We start from the raw sequence: 24,112 nt of genomic DNA on the forward strand, positions 1-24,112 counted from the left end.
TCCAGAATTTTCTAAAGCATGGCCCCTTGACGGAGAAACTCAACCATAAGCCTATCACAAGCCTGCACAAGGAAAGCTCAATAGGGGGAGGAGGACGCGGAATACAGGAAAACTGCGCCTAAACTCACCACGAAGTGAAGCCGACGGACTTCTTTGAAGTCAGAACACACTCCTGTTGATCCTTCCTATTTGGCCCCAGAAGAACCGACCTTGGGCAAAGCATATTCACTTGGAGGAACTGCCTCCCGGGTATCAGATACTCCGGGAACATGAGACTCGAACGATGCCCTCTCCTCAAAACTCGGGCCCGTTCAGCACCACTAAAAGCTCTATCACACAGCGAGTGCCAATCCCGTTTATCACCGTCATCCCTCGGCTCAGAGGCCGACACCCCTTTCTCCCCTTCGAAAGAGTACTGCATCATCTCGAAGAACCGCCCAATACCTACGAACGACAAAGCTAGTACAAAAGAAAAGAGGAAAATGTTATCTCAAATGTACGAAGGCCAAGGCAAAGGCAGCGTGCGCGCATACCTTGGTATTTCGCCCCCCATCTGGAACGAAATACAGCTCACCACCGATGCTCATCGCAGATCGTATGGGTCACCAACCTCCGGACCCAGCCGGGCAGGTCAAGGACTTCGCCCGGCGTCCATGAAAATGCTGCAACAAGGGAGAAAACACTATTATTCAACTGATTTTTGCTATAGGCAAAATCTGAAAAGGCACCAGACTCTCCGCTCACGTGCATAATTCCACCCTTTTGGAAATAGCAAAAGCTCCATAGGGATAATGTCGACCATCCAAACCCGGATAAGCCAACTAGCTCAATCTCGATCCCCGTCCTCTTCCTCATCAACTACAAAGGGCGTGAACGAACGACACCTCAAGGTTAGCAGACCCTAGTGATGAAAGGGCCGGTATAGCCTGACGAGGTAGTTAATCATGAATTCAAGCCCATCCTTCTCCGCAAAGAACCTCATCATCAGCACCACTCATCGAAACAATGGATGTATCTGTGCCAAAGTAACCCAATACTTCAAAGATAAATCAAGCACGACCCTATCAAGGGGACCAAATGCGAAAGGATATGGGTATACGCTCAAGAATCCATCAGTAGAGTGGGTAATACTCTCATCAGGGGAAAGCACCTGCAGAGCTATCCCCTCGCTCCATCCACAGTACCTCCTCACCATCTCTAGATGTTCCCTCTTATCAAAGACACCGTCTTCAGAGCGAATTCCTACGGTTCTTGAACGCCGGGAGCAACATTCCACACTCCCTGCGCGGCCGGCCCCGAAGTGGTTTCCATGATTATGGTAAAACTAATAGATCAGAGCAAAGGCGTGCGCTAACACTTTTTGCACCTAATGAAATGAAGAACCCTATTCCAAAGCGGAAGGGAAGCTATGTAAAATAGTGAGGTCTTGTGAAGAATCCGAAGCTGCCACACATATATGCGATGAGCAACAATGACTCGCCTACCCAGAGTGAGCCCCAGGAAGCCAACAGCCTCGATACAGATCAACGAGATGATACCCGATCCCGAAAGCATCCTTCGACTAGAAGCCAGGGCTCGAGGAATCATCCATATTATCTCCAATCTAGAGACAACATTCTACCTCGAGGGTCCCCGCCAAAAAGAATTCGGACTACGGGAAGCTTTCAATGGCATCACTCAACGCGAGACAGTACCTGGTCTTATGATTCCCTTTTTCTAAAAAGAGGGATAAGCACAAGAAGCTCCAATCACGAAGGCTTCATGAAGGTCCGAGGAAACGCCTGACTACAGATTACTCCTCAGCAGAAGTCTATCCTATACGTTTTAAAAAAGGCTATCTGCATCAAGATCAAAAGGGACCCCTAGGTACCCAAAGCTGACCTTCATTCAGGATAACATCCTTGAAGGCCCCGAAATTTAGCGTATTATCTCCATACAACTCAGAGTGCCCCGATAGCCCGAGCCTATCAGATCAGTTCAGGATTGGTCCGAGGTACGATGATGGGTTCGAAAGAGAGCCATGTCAATCGGTAGAGGATCGGAAAGAACAATCATGCCCAATTCAGATATCAGCGGTCAACAATAAAAGAAGACATTCAAAAGGTCTCGAAGGGCATGAGAGTATACAGAAATAAGGCAAAGATCGAAAGCAAAAGTCAATAGAGTATATTCATATTCATAAAAATCCGAGTACAAACAGCCCTCGAGGGGTCCTCACAAACAATTACAAAAGCCTATAGATATCTACACCTAATACGGAGGAACGGAAGAATGTACATATGATGAAACCCGAGGGCCCGATCCACCCTCGCAGATCCATCTCCGGTATCAGCATCCTTGAGCGCCACCCCCTCGAGCACGCATCCTCGAGGGTGATTCCTTTGACCGCTACCTCCTCTAGGTTCCCAGCTCAATCCCCTAAGAGATTTCCACCGGAGGTGATGAAGAAGTGGAAAAGGAGGGGATGCAGAGGAGGAAGAGAAAAGAGACATGGCCCCCCAAAGCCAAAAGTTGAAGATTCGGCGGGCCCCAGCCTCAACGGCTGGTAGTGCCACTTTTTCACTTGGAAAAGAAAATATCCAAGAGATGAAGTGCCACACCAGGCCTGGGTAGGAGAGTGAGCAGCGGTGCATAGTCCGAACGACTGTCTACATAAGGGGGAAACTAATTCCCCGTCCATCATGATCTCGGTCTATCAGCAGTAGCAAAGGCAAGCATGTCGACGACAACAGCAGTAACGGGACAACATGATTTTGCTCGACAAAGGGAAGCCCCGGTAGAGGGCCGCAACACGATCAAAGGAAGCTCCGCCAAGCGGGCTTGAGGACATGAGCCCCAAGCATGATGTTCAAGGATAGAAGAAGATGATAAGAGAGAATGGGCAAATAAGCCAATGAAGGCATTGAGATAGGAAAAATAACGCCAAAAGTGCCCCAAGTTATAGGGGGTTACGACACGGTTGTCGAGGCTTTGAAAGATTGACCGACGGATGCAGTTAATACATCCTTGGAAAACCGAATCAATGGCGGTACCTTCACCTTGGGGAGTGGGAATCGGGAGCGCATTAAATGAAGTCGAAATACACAAGCCCGTGGATGCCCCGGTTACCACAATGCTCGTGCCTGGAGTCGCATCATCAGTATGACGTTGACGTAAGAAGCTCGAGGAGTCAATTGTCAAAATCGTTTCCCATCACTTCGCTTTGGGAAACTCGGAGACTATCTGTACGCGGTGAAATCAGAGGACTTGATTTCTCGCTCTCAAGTCATTTCGCAAGAATGCCTTGAGACCCCGAGGACAGGAAGCCACGACCGAGTTCCCCACCTCGGGGCTCGTTGAGGCCCGACTCAGAGAAGGCGAAGATCAAAGCCAGGATAGAGGGGGAAGCTCCCAAGGCACATGGCTAAGTCTGACAGGGCCGACCTATCCAGAGCCTATGCTGAGGCATCACATCAAGTCATCCCATCTCCATACTTTGTAATTAATGCCCACATACTTGTAGCCGAGTTCCCCTCCTATATAAAGGGGATTCACCCTACCTTGTAAAAGGCGGATGTTGCTCCATTTTCTCCACCAGTGCAATAATATCTCTCTCTCTCTTTTCTTTCTAACTTGCTTGTTCTCATTGTCCCGAGGCCACCTTTACATCCATTGTTCTCTTACTTGTTCTTCATCATATAGCTTAGTTTAATTATATCCTCAACTGTTATCCCATTCCCGACTATCTCCGATAGCTCGAACATGACCGTGACGCCAACCCCGATGTCCCCCATCGACCAGACTTATACCCGGGCAGCAGGCCCCTCGGTTCCATTACTATCTTGTTTTAGCTTGCATTTCATCATTAAACTCCATATTATTAGCATCAACTGCTCTAACAACTAGCTCGGGAATAGATCACGTATTTTTAGAATCTCATTTACAAATTTAATTGTTGTTACCATTTTCACGGTAAACAGGAATCATCAGCATATCACACAAGATCTAGAGGCCGTCCAACTCCTCCTCCTCCAAGTAATACAAAAGGCAAAGGAAAATAAAAAATGGACGACTTATATGGTATTCGAAAGGAGAATGCCGAGAACGCAGAAACTTTAGATGATCGGAGTACTCTGGCACCAAATGATCTAGTTTTGAGGTTGGAACAAAAGATATTGGAGATACAGGGAGAGCTGGAGCAGGTCCGCAACTTGGCAAACCTATCCCTCACCCTGAATGTCCCCGACATCAACCAACTAAACACAAAGAACCTAGCACATTCCCAAAACACACCAAACCAACATCCACAAAGCCCTCATGTGCCACATCAATACGCAACCCACCTCAAAATCTCAATCCCCTACCAATACAAACCCCGCCACAACATCACCATCAACCAATTTAGTACCCACCAACCGCCACTTATCATACTCCCCAGAACACACCACAACCCATTCCTGATCCTTAAAACTCTACCAATGACCACCATTACACCCAGGCACCTAGCACTCACGAAAACAACCCCATATACGTGGAAACTGTACCTCACTCTATCCAACCAATATCCTATACACCAGAATCCTCCGAGAAGGACCTGCTCATTAAAAACATGGTAGAAGAACTCAAGAAGTTGACGAGTCGAGTTCAGGGTGTCGAAGGCAGCAAAGGAATAGAAGGTTTGAACTATGAAAACTTATGTATACAACCAGATGTAGAACTTCTAGAGGGTTACAAACCTCCCAAGTTCGAAATGTTTGATGGTATAAGTGATCCCAGAGATCATTTGAGGACTTATTGTGACAAGCTCATTGGGGTCGGAAAGGATGAAAGGATCCAGATGAAGCTCTTTATGAGAAGTCTTACGAGAGATGCTTTGTCTTGGTACATCAGCCAGGATACTAAGAAATGGTCCAACTGGGTGAGTATGGCGTTTGATTTCATGGATCTATTTAGGTTCAATACAGAAAATGCACCAGATGTTTTCTACATTCAGAACCTTAAGAAGATGCTCATCGAGACTTTTCGCGAGTATGCTAGTTGGAGGTCAGAAGCAGCCAAAGTCAGGCCATCTTTGGACGAGGAACAGATGAACAAGTTCTTCATCAAAGCACAGGAACCACAATATTATGAAAGGTTGATGGTTATTGAAAATCATAAATTCTCTGATATTATAAAACTAGGAAAAAGAATTGAAGAAGGAATCAAGAGCGGGATAATGATAAACATTAAGGCATTACAATCAAGCGGCATATCGAAGAAAATAGACATTGGGGCAGTAATGGTGGCTAAAGGCTCGAAATCTCCACTTATATATTTAACACCTCCACCCACATACCAAGCACCACCACCCACATATTAACCTTCATCTCCAAAATATTCCTAAACAGCTATTACCTATCATGCCTATAATTCCCAACCATCTCATTTCCAGTCACCTCCAACTCGCTAAAATTATCCAAGACCACGACCCAATTTTTACTGTAAGCCACCCATACAATACACTGCTATTACTGAACCCATCGACCAGTTGTATGAAAGGTTGAAAGCCGCTAGTTACGTCACCCTTATTCCTGTTGTGGCATTAGAGAATCCATCCCAATGGGTCAACCTAAACAAAACCTGTACATACCATTCTGGTATAAAAAGGCACACCATTAATGAGTGCCGAACATTGAAAGATAAATTCCAGACACTGATTGACAACATGATTACACAGGCGAAGGAGATGACTTTAAACCTGTAGACACACTTACTCCTATCGTAGTGTAGACTCAGTGTTCGATTTAAGTTGAGGTAGCTGCATCAGTCCCATTTGAGATAAAGGTAGCTCCACCTGCGGCCACCCCTGTTCTATTTGAAGTGGAAGTGGCCACACCTTTCACGGTGACAGTATCAACCACACCCCTTTTCAACTCAAAAGAAGTACCCTGGGATTATTTGCCAAGGCTAGGTGAAAAGGAAAGACAAAGATGGGGGAATCCGATGCTGCGCAAGGAATGACTAGGATCGGGAGAATCTATAAACCTGAACACTTGGGAGGACCAAGTAAGGATGGTGCTACCAAGCAGCCTGTCATTGAAACAGGGCCAGATGACCTTTGGAGGAAAGTGCAAGCAAGTGAATACTCCATCATTGATCATTTGAACAAAACCCCAGCTCAGATATCCATACTGTCACTATTGCAAAATTCAGAGACGCACAAGAATGCTTTGATGAAGGTGTTGAGTAAAGCCTACATGCCCAAAAATATCACCTATGGAGAGATGACCAATAAGGTAGGGTAGGTACTAGAAATTCATAAAATAATCTTCCACGAAGATGAGCTACCGACTGAAAGGTTGAATCACAGCCAAGCATTGCATATTACAGTGCAATTTAAAGATAAATTCATTGCCAGGTTCTTGATTGATGGAGGTTCAAGCCTCAATATCTATCCTTTGGATATTCTGAAAATACTGGGCAAAGGTTTCCACAAAATACGGGAAAGGAGCATGAACGTGAAAGCTTTCGATGTATCCTATAGGGCCACAATTGGGGAAATCATCTTTGTCTACAAATGGGGCCAACTTGGTTCGATGTCAAATTTCATGTGCTTGACATATCAGCCTCATGCAATCTTGTGTTAGGCCGACCATGGATACATGCCACTGGAGCTGTGGCTTCCACACTACATCAAGCTGTGAAATTCGAATGGAACCATCAGGAGGTGATCATTCGCGAAGATGGGAGTAACCCCATTTACACCATTCAAACCATCCCGGTTATTGTAAACAGAAGAAGGTTAGGAGGGGAAGCCTATCATCACATCGAACGTGTCAACGCCATCGAGAAAGACAAATGGTGGAGTAGCAAAATAGAAAGCATACTGGCATGGTCTGGGTATGAACCCGGCAAAGGGCTTGGGAAGAGTCTCCATGGTATTACTAAGCTGATATAGTTAAAGCGTCATGGTACTACCTTCGGGCTCGGATACCACTATATATGGCAAGAGTATAATGATTTCTCGCGTCCATGGCGCGGACCGTATCACCCTCTCGAGCAACCAGTGCCACATCTGGATTAAGCTTTCACCAAGATGATACAATATAGGGAACTGCAAAAGAAGAAGAAGCATTAGCCGGGCTGAGGAATCTGTTTTTGGAGGATGAAGACATGGACTGTAGTGCAATAATTGAAGAGGAGGAAGAAGAAGGTCTCACTATTCGGACTGTGGAGAAGGGGCTATTCTCAGGAACTGGATTGCCATACCATCCCCGGCCCGCCGAGTCCCTGGGTAGCTTGGCAGATTTTATTCCTATAGCCATTCTAGGCATTTATGATTTTTAGTAATTTGTTTTTAAGATTCACTAGTTTCAAAATAAATGCTTGATTCATTGAGTCGTACTCGTTTGGATGTCTAAGTATTAATCAAATGCATCGCTCTTTATTATTTATTATTATCTTTCATATTTTTCTGTCTACAACATTATTGTTACTTTTCCTGATGAACCTGTGACTGTGACATGTAATGAGGCAACAGAACATGAGAATAGTGATTCAGATGAAGAAGATGAGATACTTGAGGATGCTGTCGGGGATGTTGAAAACTTTGAGAATAAGCCTAAGTCCAACATGGACGAAATCGAAGCAGTAAGACGCAGAGACCGTCAAGGAGACTCGCATCAGCATTCACTTATCGCTGACAAAGAAAGAAGAATATATCCATTTTCTAAGGGAATATGAGGACATTTTCGCATAGTTATATGATGGCATGACCGGTTTGAGCACGTCCATAGTGTCTCACAATTTGCCTACTAATCCCATGTGTCCGCTAGTGAAGCAGAAACTCAAAAAATTCAAACCAGACATGAGCCTGAAAATCAAGGAGGAAGTTACTAAGCAGATCAAAGCCAAAGTTCTCATGGTTATTGAGTACCCAACTTGGTTAGCCAACATTGTACCAGTTTCGAAGAAAGATGGGAAAGTCAGAGTATGTGTTGACTATCGGGATTTAAGCCGAGCAAGTCCCGAAGATGACTTTCCACTGCCAAATATACACATCATGATCGACAACTATGCCAAGCACGAACTCCAATCCTTTGAGGATTGCTTCGCAGGCTATCACCAGATTTGGATGGATGAAGAAGACGCATAGAAAATCGCTTTTATTACACCATGGGGGGGTATACTACTACAAGATGATGCCATTCGATCTAAAGAATGTTGGGGCTAGCTACATGAGAGCCATGACAACTATCTTCTATTATATGATACACAAAGAATAGAGGTTTATTTGGACGACGTCATTATCAAATCCAGGAGGGCCGCGGACCACATGGTGGACTTGAAAAGTTCTTTGACAGGCTAAGGAGGTACAACTTGAAACTGAATGTAAGGCCCCGTGAATTTCCTACTCATAACCCCAAATCCTGTGGTGCCATGTTAGGATCATGCATTAGATATGCATTAAATTCTTCGCGGCGTGCAAGCTTGCTGCGGTTCGAACCTTTTTGGACTGATCTATGATATAAAAAGTCAAGAAATAATGTTTTCTAGAAAATGCGATTATGCGGTCAAGAATGCGGTCGCATATCAGGTTTTGCGGACCGCATAATCGCTGCAAAGTGAGTCAGTGTGTTGGTCAAATTTGCGGTCAACTATGCGCTCAAGTATGCGATCGTATAATCGATATGCGGACTGCATAGTCGTCGCACATTTCCCTTGGGATTTTGTGAGGGGCAGTTCTGTGGTGCATTATGCGACCGCAGAACGGGTATGCAGACCACATTTTTGCCGCATACCTAGGCAGTGTGTTCAGATTTTGGGAGCACTATTGCTGTCCATTATGCGGGCCACATTTCCACTTTGCGATCACAGACCTGACTCGGGGCTCCAATTTTCTAAATTTTAAACCCAAACCCTTATCGATATATTCAGAATTATAGCTCATTTTGAGCATATTTCCTGATGCCTTTAGAGAGAGAGATAGAGGGTCTTAGAGAGGGAAGTTCTTCCCATCAAATTACTCCATGAAACCTTGCCAAATCTTTCAAGATAATCAAGTGAGGGCAGCTAAATCTTCATCCCAAGAGGTAAGACATCATTACCTCAGCTCTTATTCCTATGCTTAGCAATAAGGGATCACAAGTGAAGGAATTCATGGGTATAAGAATGAATTTCTTGCATGCATATCACACCATAGAATATTGGGATGTAGTGAACTGAAAAGGAAAGCAACTGGTGTATAAAATGATAGAAACTTCTCTCAAAAGGGCCTAAGATCACAATGCACCTTTAGTGTTTGATAGTATGCTCAAAACAAGCTAGAATCTCAATCTCGTCTCTAATTCTCGATTTAATTTGTAATTCTTACACAATAGATCGAAGTGCTAAAAGTTCCAGAATTTTGTAAGGAATAAGGAAAGCTTTATTGAGGTATGTATGGCTAAAACCCCGTCTATTAGAAATTGAGCTTCATCGGTGTTTTTGCGGGCATGGCAAGATAAAAGTTGAATTGTTGCATTGCTTATTGTTTTACATGAGTTGGTGTGGTAACCCTATGTGTGTGAACAATGTGTCCCAACATAAACAACGTGCTATCTTGACAGCTTAAAAGGGGCAAAGGTATGAATTATGTATTGAAAATGTTTAGACCTTAAATTGAGATTGCAGCTGAATATATTGTGCTATCTACGTGAAATCTTATCTATGTTTACAATTTAAATTGCTCTTGTGTGGACCTACTGTCCTAACTGGCAAATCTAATATTGAAAATTGGGAACGATGTAAAATGCGGCCTAGTGCCAAGAATGATTTGATAAGTCATGGCCCCGAGTGCCTATAAAATTATATATGAGAAATGAATTGATTTATGAGAAGGGAACAATGCCTTGATGAGGCGACCTGGCCGATCGGGTCGAGATCGGACTCCGCTCAAGATAGCGGTAGTATTGGAAAGGTATTGTGAATAAATTCCGGGAAAGAAGGAAAATGAGATTGTGATTGAAGCATATGTCTCAAATAAGGCAACCTAGCCGATCGGATCAAGATCGGACTCCGCTCAAGATAGCGGTGGTATTGTGAACAAATAATGAGTAGTGTGAAATGCCCCAAACTAAAAGCTATGGGAAAATGATGTGAAAGTTGTATGATTCTTTCATGTTGATAATGTTGTGATCGTTTAAAGCTTTGGAGTCATACCTGTAATTTCCTTATTTGTGTATGAAAGTTCTTTCTAATTTGATGGTGTTTAGTTACACATACTAGTGCTATTCGATGGCACTAACGTCTCTTTTGCCGGGGGCGCTACATTTTTTTAAATAAATGTAGGTGGCTCCATAATGGATAGTGTCAGTCATGTGTAGCGAAGCATCCCTCTTCTCAAGATCTTGGTGAGCCCCTTTCTCCTTCAAGGGGCTATATTTTATATCTTTGTATTGTGAACTTTCACTTTTGAGGTATAGCCGGGCCTTGTTGCCGGCATTGTCAAACTCATCTTTTGTATCCTAGAGGCTCCGTAGACATATGTGTGGGTTATGTACGGGCGTTGGATGGGTCTATGAACTATAATGTAATTCAAATTCTCGTTTTGCTAAAGTGTAATTGTATGTAATCTTGGGAACTTAATTACAGATTAATGTTATGATTTAAAATGAAATAAATTTGTAGAATGCACTATCTTTCCTCGTCTAAGCAAATGAATGAAAGCATGGTTTCCTTATTCGTATCGAGTTGGGTAGGAAGTGTTTGATAAGGCTTGCTTAGTTGGGTTTAGTCGATTGAGTATCGGTCGTGCCTCCCGAGGTTGGAGCGTGACACTGAACCCCGCAAAGTGTGCATTTGGGATTCCCGCATGAAAGTTACTAGGATTCATTGTCAGTCATTGAGGGATCGAGCTGGATCCATCTAAAGACAAAACTATTCAGGAATTGCCACCACCTAGGAGCAAAAAAGACGTGATGAGCTTCCTAAGACGTCTCAACTATATCAGTCGCTTCATAGCACAATCCACAGTCATATGCGAACCCATCTTCAAGATGGTGAGGAAAGATGTCGAGATAAGCTGGACCGAGGATTGTCAGAAAGTCTTTCACAAAATCAAGGAGTACCTATCCACAACACCAGTTTTGGTCCCACCAGAGCCGGGGCGGCCTTTGCTACTCTATCTATCTATGTTGGATGGAGCCTTCGGGTCCGTTTTGGAACAACATGACGAGACAGGAAGAAACGAGCACGCCATATACTACTTGAGTAAGAAGTTCACACCTTTTGAAACACGGTATTCCCTGCTAGTACGCACTTGTTGTGCTTTGACCTGTACGACCCAGAAGTTGAGGCATTACTGCTGTACCTATACCACATACCTCATATCGAGGATGGACCCTTTGAAGTACATATTTCAGAAACCCATGCCAATTAGGAAGCTAGCCAAGTGGCAGATACTGTTTAGTGAGTTTGATATCGTCTACGTAACTCAAAAGGCGGTCAAAGGACAAGCATTGACAGACCACCTTGCTAAAAATCCGGGGGGGGGAGGAGAATACAAACCCCTAAAAATGTATTTTCTTGATGAAGAGGTGTCATTCGTATGAGAGGATATTACCGAAGCATACAATGGTTCAAGGATGTTCTTCGACGAAGCTGCAAATTTTAAATGAGTGGGCATTGGAGCAGTCTTGGTATCAGAAACAAGTCAACATTATCTAGTATCTTCTAAACTCAGATTTCCCTCCACCAACAACATGGCAAAGTATGAAGCCTGCATACTAGGACTCAACATGGAAATCGACATGAATATTCAGGAGTTGTTGGTAATCAGTGATTCAGATTTGCTTGTGCACCGGGTACAAGGAGGGTGGGCCACCAAGAATTCCAAGATATTGCCATATCTACACCATGTACAAGAATTGAGAATGAGGTTCATGAAGATAGAGTTCCGGCATGTGCCCAGAATTCAAAATGAGTTTGCCGATGCATTGGCCACTTTATCATCAATGATACAACATCCAGACAAGAATTTTATTTATCCCATCCCAGTGATAATTCATAATCAACCGGCATATTGTTCCCATGTTGAAAAAGAGGCGGATGGAAAACCTTGGTTCCCTGACATAAAAGAGTATTTGGCAAAAGGAGAATATCCAGAGAATGCAAACCACACTAAAAAATGTACGCTCCGAAGATTGTCCAATCACTTCATCCACAGCGGAGGAAACTTGTACATGAGAACTCCTTATTTGGGATTGCTAACAGGTGTTGACGTAAAAGAAGCTTCTAAACTACTTGAGGAGATACATGTCGGGACCTGCGGTCCGCATATTAAAGGTTTTGTCTTAGCCAAGAAAATACTTAGGGCCGGTTACATTTGGCTGACCATGGAGAAAGATTGCGTCTAGTATGTCCACAAATGCTACTAATGTCAAGTGCATGCTGATATGATAAAAGTGCCGCCAAATGAGCTCAATGCTAAATGCTCACCTTGGCTATTCTCCACCTGGGGAATGGATGTCATCGGTCCTATCGAGCCCACGGCTTCGAACGGGCACAGGTTCATTCTGGTAGCCATTGATTACTTCACAGAATGGGTAGAGGTTGCATCTTACAAAGCCATAACCAAGAAAGTCGTCGCAGACATTGTCAAAGATCGTATTGTTTGCCGGTTTGGAGCTCCCGAGTCTATTGTCACTGATAATGCAGCCAATCTCAACAATGATCTGATGAAAACCATGTGTGAAACTTTCAAACTCAAGCACAATAATTCCACAACTTAGAGACTTCATATGAACGGAGCGTTAGAAGCCGCCAAAAAAAACATCAAGAAGATACTAAGGAAGATGGTACAAAACCACAAGCAATGGAACGAGAAACTACCCTTTTCTTTATTGGGATACCGCACTATAGTTCGCACATCAACCAAAGCAACTCCTTACATGCTGGTTTATGGTACCGAGGCTGTCATCCAAGCCGAGGTAGAGATTCCTTCTTTAAGAATCATATAGGAAGCCGAACTCAATGATGTAGAATAGATAAGGAGCTGCTATGAACAATTGGCCCTTATAGATGGAAAAAGGATGATTATAGTATGTCACGGTCAGCTTTATCAGAACAGAATGTCCAGAGCTTTCAACAAAAGGGTCAAACCAAGACAATTTGCACCAGGACAGCTGGTACTAAAGATTATCTTCCCACATCAAGATGAAGCCAAAGGGATATTCTCTCCCAACTGGCAAGGTCCTTACATGGTTCACAGGGTGCTAACCGGAGGAGCACTCATACTTGTAGAAATGGACGGAGAAATATGGCCAAAACCAATCAATTCAAACTCAGTCAAAAGATAATATGCTTAGACTATTTATATTTCCTCATCTGATGTAATTGAACTATGCTTGACCTAATTCACGTTTGAGAAGGGATACGTAGGCAGCCTTGTGTATTCGGTCATATCATAATAAAACTTCATTTTTCTCCAAGATCAGAAACTGAGGCTTTAAAATTCCGAAACAAGTCCAGCCGACGCCGTCGAATGCCAGAAAGTTAGAAATTGCTTAAGAAACTAGGGCAGAATTTTGAGAAGGATTCTCAAAATTCCGAAGAAGGTTCAACAAATCTCGCAAATGGCCGAAGTATCATCCACTAAACTGGGGTAGAATTTTGAGGAGGACCCTCAAAATTCTAACATGAGGAAGCTGCAATGTCTCTGTAATGTGCTACAGTCACTAGTTCATCAAAAACTACTTAATACTCCAACATGTTTCTAAAACAACTCTATTCTATCAATAATTGCATATTTTCGAAAACTCTATTTATTGTAACGGTTAGGTGTTACCCAGGGAAACTAAAATAAGACCTCCAGAACAGAACAAAGCAAGGCCAGCAAATAAAGGCATGAACCAACCTCCCCTCACAAATCCTATAATTTTTCATTGAACGCAGGCAAATATGACATAGCGATAACATCCGAAAATATATACACATATCAAGATCACTATCAATCAGGCCATCAGACACCAAATATATCTCCAACTAAGAAATATACTACTCTTATTTGCTACTCGCTCTTTACATGGGACTAAGCCCTATCATGCATACTCGCATGAGGCTAATCCCTGCCTCCATATTTGCATGAGGCTAATCCTTGCCTCCGTATCAGCATGAGGCAAATCCTTTCCTCTATATTTGCATGAGGCTAATCCTTGCCTCCATACTTTCATGAGGCTAATCCCTGCCTCCATATCTGTATGAGTGTAATCCTTGCCTCCATATCTGCATGAGGCTAATCCTTGTCTTCATATTTGAATGAGGCTAATCCTTGCCTCCATGTTTGCATGAACTAATCCCTACCTCCATATTTGCATGAGGCTAATCCTTGCCCCCATATTTGCATGAGGCTAATCCCTGCCTCCGTATTTACATAAGGCTAATCCTTGCCTCCATATTAGCATGAGGATAATCCTTGCCTATATATTTGCATGAGGCTAATCCCTGCCTCCATGTCTGCATGACGCTAATCCCTGCCTCCATATGTGTATGAGGCTAATCCTTGCCTCCATATGTGTATGAGGCTAATCCCTGCCTCCATATTTGCATGAGGCTAATCCTTGCCTCCATATTTGCATGAGGCTAATCCTTGTCTCCATATTTGCATGAGGCTAATCCCTATCTCCATATCTGTATGAGGCTAATCACTACCTCCATATATGCATGAGGCTAGTCCCTGCCTCCAAATCTGCATGAGGCTAATCCCTACCTCCACATCCGCTTGAGGCTAATCCCTACCTCCTTTCGGCTAATCCCTGCCTCCTTATTTGCACGCGGCTAATCCCTTCCTCCACATTTGCATGGGACTAAGCATCGTCCCTCCTTGCATAAATATTGCTCTATTCCAGTACTATCTATTTGCTTTTCGATTGGGCGTAGCTCTGCTATTCATTTCACAAGACTAAGCCTTGTCTTGTTAACATCATATTATTGTATCTCATGGGCTGAAATACCGCCGACCTATCCAAAGGCGTCATAGTCTAAAATACATCATCCTCATAGCCAGAAGACACCATGCCATGGCCTGAGGATCTCACAAATTTTATATCATTATTCAAAGGCAGAATGGTTTGGAGGTACCATCTTCATGGCCCGAGAACATTATTTCATGGCCTACCAATCCCTCACTCAACAATTCATGTCCTAGGACATCATGGTCCGAGGACGTCATCCTTAACCCTCCGAAGACAACTTTCATGGTCCAAAGGGAATTTGCATCATGTTTAAATTTTCGCACAAATACATGTCTGTAGCATCTCTTTATCTTCAGGTGAATAGTAAGCAGCCGCTACCCTAGCAGGAGCGACCTCTCTCCAGTTCCTTCAACTATCTCGAACCTAGACCATTCACCATAACCACTCTTGCATCCATTCCGAAATCTCGTGTTCGTTCTTGTAATGGCATGATTCCTGTTAAACCAGGGATATGTAGGTAGCTCAAAGACTAGAGTTCGGCCTCTATCTTTCAAAACATCCCATCTGGTCAATATTGGCCATCATTTCTTTACCCGAAAACTCTTTCATCCTTCTCAGGTAAAGAGGGGCAGCTGTTGATACTCAATTTTTTCTCATAATATTTTCAAAACTATGCTTTGGCATCAATTAGTATTTTTTATACAATTTCTGCATTTTTAAAATATTTTAACTAATTTCTCCTAGCATTTTATTTATAAAACAATCCCTAATTGCATCACAAATAGTTTTATAATATTTTTTTGTGGTTTAATTTTATCATTTGCATTTGTACTAAGTTTACGTTGTTACACAAATAGCCATTTTTGTATTTTTAGGCTGCAATTGTAATTACTTTACAATTATTGCCCACACATGCATTACTATAATATTTTACTACAAAATAGCCTATTGGTTATTTTTAAAAATTATTTTATCAATTAAATAGGGTATTTAACAAATGTCCATCTTATTTTGGATTTAGCCTAAATACCTAGCCCAATTTTAACCCCCCCCCCCAATTCAATTGAATCAGCCCAAATATACCCAGCCAAACATATAATGTCCAACTCGGCATTTGATCACAGAGATAAACGACCACAATTGCCCCTTTCCATTTTTAGTTCCAAACGACCCCCCAACTTGGCCATTCTCACCAAATAGCTGCCCTGAAACCCTCTCCTCTCCGTTCTCTCTAACACCGAAACCTAACCCTAGCTGCCGCGACTCAATATCAGCCTTAATCTCTTAAATCCATGTCCGATCTACTGCGTTTCATGGCTGTACGAGGCCTCTAGTTGTCTCCTATATCCATTGGTTTCTCGATTGTGTGGTTTCGTGGAAGGATATCGAAGAGATATGGTCCAGATCTCGTTTTATGATCTTCAAAAGTTCATCTATGGTCCATGAATGATTTCTATCAAATTCTCACGACTCAAATCCTTGATTTAGAGGCCATATTCTCTTTACCCTTTCTCCTTTCTTCAAGAAACCTAAAGTTTAGACTTGAATCAATTCAAATCTCTGTAGATGTGGAGCGATTCTGAGTTCATCGTTTATCCTTTTCTAAAATTCCCTTATTTTTGTTACTAGATAATTGATTTCTAAACATATTTTGTTAATTAGGGTTTGTTCTCTTGTTGTTTGTTGGGCGAACCTCTGGGTATCTGAAGCGTTTTCAAACTTCCATGGCTATTCTTTTGGTTACTTTTACTTCTTTACCACTGACCGATTTTTTTAAAACACTACGATACTTCAGGTTTTGACTTCTATGATTTCTGTTTGTTCGAATCTCTATTTGTTGACATGCTTTCAAGTTTTCTTCTTTAAGTGTTTTCAAATTGGGGTTTCGAATTATTTTCCATCTAATTTCTCGGTGTTCCTAAAAGAATTACTCAACCTATTCGTTTATAGGAATTGATACGTTCTTTCCAGAATTGTTGAGTGATTTGCTCCGTTAAAATTTGTATGCATGATTCTTGGTTATTTCCATGTATGTGACCTTTACTAGTCATTCTTGCCTTAGTTGACCGCTGTATATTTACTGATTCTTTCCTTAATTAAACCCTTGACATTTTATTCTGAAGCTCTTTATTTTAGTTTGATTTAAACTGTTTTCCTTAATAAGGCCTCTAACTCTTACTTCTTTACTCAATCTGATTGAACCTCTTGCCTTAATTAGTTCCTTTCATTACCGTTGGGTAATTTTCCTTGATTAAACGAGAAGACTATGCTGAATCTTTGTGTGGTTGATTATGAAATCCCTTAATTACTGATTATTGATTACTTTACCTTATTTGTTGTACTCTTGAACTATTATATAAACTCTCTTATGTTAACTTCTTATACACGGATATTAGTTCATCAATATTCTCACACTCTCAAAAGCTCTTTATTCTCTTCCATTACTTGCAATTCTCACTAATGCAGCCGGCTGTAAGCCAAGGCTGGCTATTTGCACCATCTCTGCTCTATACTTTGTATTCTCTCCTTAAGTTCTATGTCCTGATTCGATTTAAATTCTAAATCTATATGTTCCTTTGTTGGTTCAGTTCATTAGTTGTGACTTACAATCCTATTTATTGTTTTTATTATCATGTTGCTCCATGTGCAATCAACATGCCTAGATCACTACCTAACGATTGTCTCAACTTACTTGCTTGTCTACTGTTTACCTAGCATGCCTAAACTGTTTGAGGGATCAGCATGTCAACACTTGTAAACATTTGCCTAGCCTATCCATTTAAGTTCTTGTCTGTTCTGCCTTACTCCTGCTAAGTTATCTAGTCTCTTAAATGTAACTCTAGTTGTGTTGCTTATGTGCCCTCAACATGTTTCTGTTGTGATCTTTGTTTCATGACCTAACTTATAGCTGACCTATTAGTTCTGCAGAACCCCATAAGAATTCTATGTACCTTGTTGTTTATATGCTCCACTATTACTGAGGTGTATTCTATGTGTCCCCTACCCCTCTCTCCTTGTGTGGAGTCTGTTTGCCAAAGTATTTTTCTAAAGCTGTTTGTTAGGTAACTTGTATTCTGATTTCGAGATGTTCTTTTTCATGCTTTTGTAATTGCTGCCTTACCCAAACTAGCACTAGTTTTCAAAAGGTCTTCTCACCCATAAGACCCTTCTCTACACTATTTACCAAAACCTTTTTTAATTATGCACTATCACTTATTATTAGTTTATTAAGTCCTGCCCCTATGGTATATGTACTGCTTAGAGATCCCCGAGGTGTCTCTGAACTCTGGCATATCAGAGATGGCTCTTCCACGCTGCACAAAATTAGTCTCTATTTGAGGAAGGTCGAGGTGTGAGCACTGCCCGGGATCCTTGAGGTCCTTAGTGAACTCTGACACACTAGGACATGAATTGGGCTATGGAATATTGGGCATTTGAGACTAGTGAAGGCTTGGTACACCAGGATTTGCTTTGGGCATACTTCAGGCTCCCTATAACTTTACTTCTACTCTATTTATGTAATTTTTATTCAATCATTGGTCTGTAATAATTAATTGTAAACAGATAATGGGGTGACTAGTAAAAAGGGAGGGTAGTTGTATATTGTGGGAAAGTTGGGTAGATAACATGCATATAGGATTCATTTTGATTCAAATGCGTTTTGTTAGGTAACATGCCTATAGGGTTCATTATGGTTCAAATATATTTTGTTAGATAATATGCCTATATGATTTTGCTTTGGTTCAAATAAATTCTGCTTGCTTTACTTTACATGATTAGACACCATGCCTATAGGATCTAAAAATCAATTTTAATTAGAAACCATGTCTATAGGATCTAAAATCAGTTTTAATTATAGAAATCATGCATGTAGGTTCTGAATCCATTTAATTAACTAACCTACTCGTTTCTTCAATGCTGTGTTAATTAATATCATTAGAATGCATGCCTATAGGATCCTAATTGTCCGTTTAAAATTATTTATTGTTTTACTGCATTCCTGATCAATGATCAGATACCATGATCATAGGACATCACTATTATACGCCTAGGCAACCTAGTAGGGTGACTAAAATTCTGCAAACTGAAAACTATGCCTTGTTATTTGTGACTACTCATATTCAACATTTTTAAAAGTAGTAGGCAAACAAATTAAGTTCTTTTACACTTTGGTTTTAACACATTACTACATATTCTCTGCTCACCTAGTTATCTTATTCTAGAGTTTATCTTAAATATCTGAAAACTATTGTTTGAGACGTGCACTTAATTGTTTTATTTGTCGAGGTAAAACGTGAGCCTTTAATTGTTCTCTCTTTAGTTCAGTCCGAATTGTTTTGGTTGTCGCCTAGATTTTTCTCCTTTAAGTACCTTAGGATGGTCTAGAACTACCTAAATTAAAGGTCCTAAATACCTCCAGGGCCACAAAGAAGTGACGGGTAGTGCACGCATTGGATATCTTAAGGTTGCTATAACGTTTTAGGCTATGACTAAGGGGAGGGAATTGGGTAGTAAAGGATATGATAACTGCACGCTAATGTCACATGTAGCCCCTCATTGAGGAGTGATTACCGGGCATTGCATGGGTATGATCCTGTAGGCTAATCAACCTAGGACTTCCCTTTGCTAATTCCTATGTGTTTAAATTCTATGAACATCCTTTTCTTTATACATGTGCAAGTTGTTCAAACCTTTCCCTTATTTCCATTACCTGAATTATACATGTATTTAGAATGTCAAAATATGCCTTTATTTGCGAATATGTGTTAAAACTGTTTATTTGTTAAAATGATTAATTCACATAGTTTAAGTTCGGCCTTATCCTAATCTCTGGTAATGCAAACTAGTTACATGAGTTAACCGCTCTAGGTGCCCTAACGCACCTTAATCCGTTAGGTGGCTACTCTTCAAATACCCAATTCCCAAAAGGAAACGAGTTGTTCCTCCATGAATGTCGAAACCCGGACTTCCCCGTCAAAAAGAGAAAAAAGAGGGCGCGACACCCGTTACCCTTTTATATGCTTCACACATGTGTGTTTATGATTTTATGACTTGCGGGGTTGGTTAGTTTTGTTCCGAAAAGATTTCGGGTTGATTTAGACCCTTTGATTCTTGGCTCAAAAGCCTATACTATAAATATTAACTAAACTTTGAATTTTGTGAAAATGACTTCGGAACAGTATTTTGATGGCTCAGATAGCTTTGCATCGTGATTTCGGACTTGGGCTGTCACGACCCAAACCGAAGGGCTGCGACGGGCACCCGATGCCTTACTCAACCGAGTACCAACGTAACATATCTTTCTTATCATGTTATCATTAGTAAATGAGCTAGAAAACCCGTCATGAGATAACAAGAATAAAACATAAGGAAATACTTAACATATGAAGACCCAACATGATATACAAACTAATATATGTGACATACAGGCCTATAAGGCCGACATGGCCATTAGTAAACTCGAAACATAGGCCGACAAGGCCATACAATTATCCGTACACCTGACATCTGTCTACAAGCCTCTAAGAGTACATAAAAACATAAAGGCCGGGACAGGGCCCCGCCATACCAATCAATACATATCCAAAGCATACTGACCAAATAGGCAACTCCGGAGCAAGTGGAGTGCACCAACACCTTCGCTGAGCTGATAGCCTACTAGGAGGACTGTCAACCTATCAATCGGGACCTGCGGGAATGAAATGCAGCATCCCCAAGCAAAAGGGACGTCAGTACGAATAAAGTACCGAGTATGTTAGGCAGGAAAGCATAAACAAGAACAGTAATGTAAAGAGAGAGATAGAGAAGATACAAACTGTAACATCTGAGTGCCTCTAGGGGCTATAATATGAAATGCATAATACATATATATACATAAACTTTTTAAAACATTCGCCTTTGTGGGCATCATCATCATCATATCGTACTCGGCCTCAAAGAGGACTCGGTAAAAGCGTACCCGACCATCATAAGGTTTGGTAGAATCGTACTCGGCCACGTGGAGCTCGGTAAACCCAACTGACCAGTGGTTGCACAATAGGTGCCGTACCCGGCCGACTATAGCGCGACTCGGTAGAGTAAAATAGATACTATATATAATGCATGCTAGAATCATGGAATCACCTTCTAAACCTTTTGGAGTGACTTAAGAACACTATGGACATCCATACCCTCAATATGAACCTTAGTAGGATTCAAGGATCATGCACACTTGCTTAGAATAATTTTATAAGGAAAGAACAACATGGACAACCTTAGTTGCTAGGAGTAGATCCGTTATGAAGTAGCGTATTCATTTCACTTTAGATCATGCCAAAAGAAAGAAGAAAGTGCCTTAACATACCTTAAACCCATTGAGTCCTTAATCACTTCCAAGCAACTCTTCAAACAAGTCAACTCAATCTATCATGGTATAAGGAGATTCAAAATCAGTGTTGAGCAAAGGCTAAGTCTATCACTTAAGCTAGTAGCTCGTTTACGTAAATTTTGGCAGCATCTCCCTTATAACAAGGGCCTCCTCCAATACCATATACAAACAACAATGACCATAGCAATCCATCAATACATAATTATCAATATCAAGACACCATATAACAACAACACGTCACAACTACATTACGACGAAAGGCAAGCTCCGATTGGAATCCTTATACCACTTATCAATCCTTATAGACTTCTTACTTCAACATAAAAGTATCATTAACATGATAATGAAGTCATTAATCAATGATTCCAGCCTTAAACCATATATTTATAACAACGAAAATAATCCACAACTTCAACTATCCTCAATTAGCAACTTTATTCACTAGTTCATGTCTAGCCCATCCATTTAACTTAATCAACATCAAGATAACCTTAGGCACAAGTAAGAACACAATATAAATACCTCCTACAGTAACTTCAAGTCAAAATCCAAGTTATATTCAGTTTACAACAACCCTCAATAGCAATACAACACCATAGAAGTGACTTAAGCTAACCCAAGTATTATCTTGTAGTTTATCATCCTAACAACTTAACCAACATACAAGCAAGATTAAGCACAATTAGTAGGCTGTTATACTCACCTTAGACAGCAGCAAAAACTTGGAATTTCATCCAAATACAGCCCACAACAATCCTCAATGACAACACAACCTCAAAGAGGTGTTGTTCTTCACTAGAACTAAGTTTTGATGTTGAAATATGGTGTAATCACTTTGGAATCACTTCAAACCCTTGTGGTATATGTTTAGGAGGGTTAGGAGAAGTTTGGAGACGAATATTAGTTGAAAAATGAGCAAAAATAGGCGTCCAAATCGTTTATAAATTGAAGTAGGTCAACCACCGCCTAAGTGGGCCCCATTGGGAGCTGCTTGCGCGGTCTCGCATAAATACGAATATCTCTCTACTCCGATGTCGTATTGACGAACGGTTTAATGCGTTAGAAAGTAGACTTGTAGAATTTCAATTTGGGAGGTAGAACACCCCATGATTCCAAGTATATTTGGAGAAATTCTTAGATACATTTGACCTAAATTTCAGCAAATTTATGAATGTAACTTGTGATGACCTTTGCCAACTCTTGTTCCACAACTTGCTTGCCTTCAAAATGTAGAAAATGAATATCATACGACTAAAATAACTCATAGAATAACCTCCTTATCATGTTAAGAACCCTAGTCTCACCCCAAAGTACATGTTATAACATTCCAAACTTGTCGACTTTTGACGAAACTTATTTTCTTCAATTGGTTTAGCTTCTAAGATTTCCAACCCTCTTGGTACTCGTTATTCATGATCTTAAATATTTGTAACCTCCAAGGTAACATGATTAACTTACTTTATTTTCTTCCAAATATAATCTCATTTCCGAGCTTACATCAATGACTTACGACGTACTCTCACGTATGAAAACTTGGGGTGTAACATGGGCATATTCCCGAAATTAATTTATGAAGTTTGTAGGATGATTTGACAACATTTGTAAATTTAAAGTAGAAAAGTTTGACTATAGGTTGAATTTCAGATATCAAGCTCGGGACTTGATTTTGGGACATGGAATAGTTTCGTTATGCTATTAAGAACTTGTCTGCAAAATTTGATATCATTCAGAGTTGATTTGATAGGATTCAGACGTTTAGTTGTAATTTTGGAGATTCTTGAACTTTATTTTAAAATTCATGCATTTTAGTGTTTGATTCAAAGTTTTAGATGTTATTTTTTTGTTTATTGTATGAGAGAGTTTGTATGGTGTTATTAGAGTTGTGTGGATGTTTGGTTTTGAGCCCCTAGGGGAACGAATGTGGTTCAGACATGTTTCGTAATGGATTGCATTGAAAATGTACTACTAGTGCTGGTGGTGTTCAAGTATCGCAATTGCAAGCACCAGCATCACAATTTCAAAGGTAACAACGGGGGCTCAAATGCCGCAATTGTGAATACCCCTTCGCATTTGCGAAGTTTTCTAGCTTATGACTTGTTCACATTTGCAAACATTTGTTCGCTTTTGCGATGTTGTACAGTTCGTATTAATGAAGTCTCTTCTCGCAATTGCGATGATACATAAGGTTGTCAGGGTTCGCAAATACGAACCTTGTGTCGAAAATGCAATAATAGCAGCTGGTACAAAGGGCAGGGAGATGGGATTTTTCAAAACTTTCTCTCATTTTTGAACCCTAGACTCAGTAAGAGGCAATTCAGAGAGAGGATTTTATCTACAAAGTTTGAATAAGTGATTCTAATCTATTTCTAATCATATTCCATCAACATATCTTATATATAATATCAAAATCATGTGAATCAAAGTGAAATTTTTTGAAACTTTGTCAAGTTTTTGAAAAATTAGATTTTGAGTTTTGAGAGTCAATTTGGACTTGGATTTTGAAACTAATCACATATATGAACTCGTGGGGTCATGGGTAGTCGGAGTCTACCATTGGACTCGAATAGACCAGACGGGCCACTGGTTAACTTTTGTTGACTTTTTGGAAAAAGTGTAAAGATCTTAGCATTATCTATAGAAATTGATTTCCCTTGCATTAGTTGATGATATTAAGTCGATTTTTGTTAGATTTGAGCCGTGTGGAGGTGAATTTTAGGATAAAAGCTATTTGCGAGCGTTGAATTGGCCTAGTTGAGGTAAGTATCTTGCCTAACTTTGTGTAGGGGAACTACCTCTTAGGATTTGATATTGATTGTGTCTTTTGTGCTATGTGAAT

This window comes from Nicotiana sylvestris, chromosome 9 (genome assembly GCF_000393655.2).
Source record: "Nicotiana sylvestris chromosome 9, ASM39365v2, whole genome shotgun sequence".
NCBI lineage: Eukaryota > Viridiplantae > Streptophyta > Magnoliopsida > Solanales > Solanaceae > Nicotiana > Nicotiana sylvestris.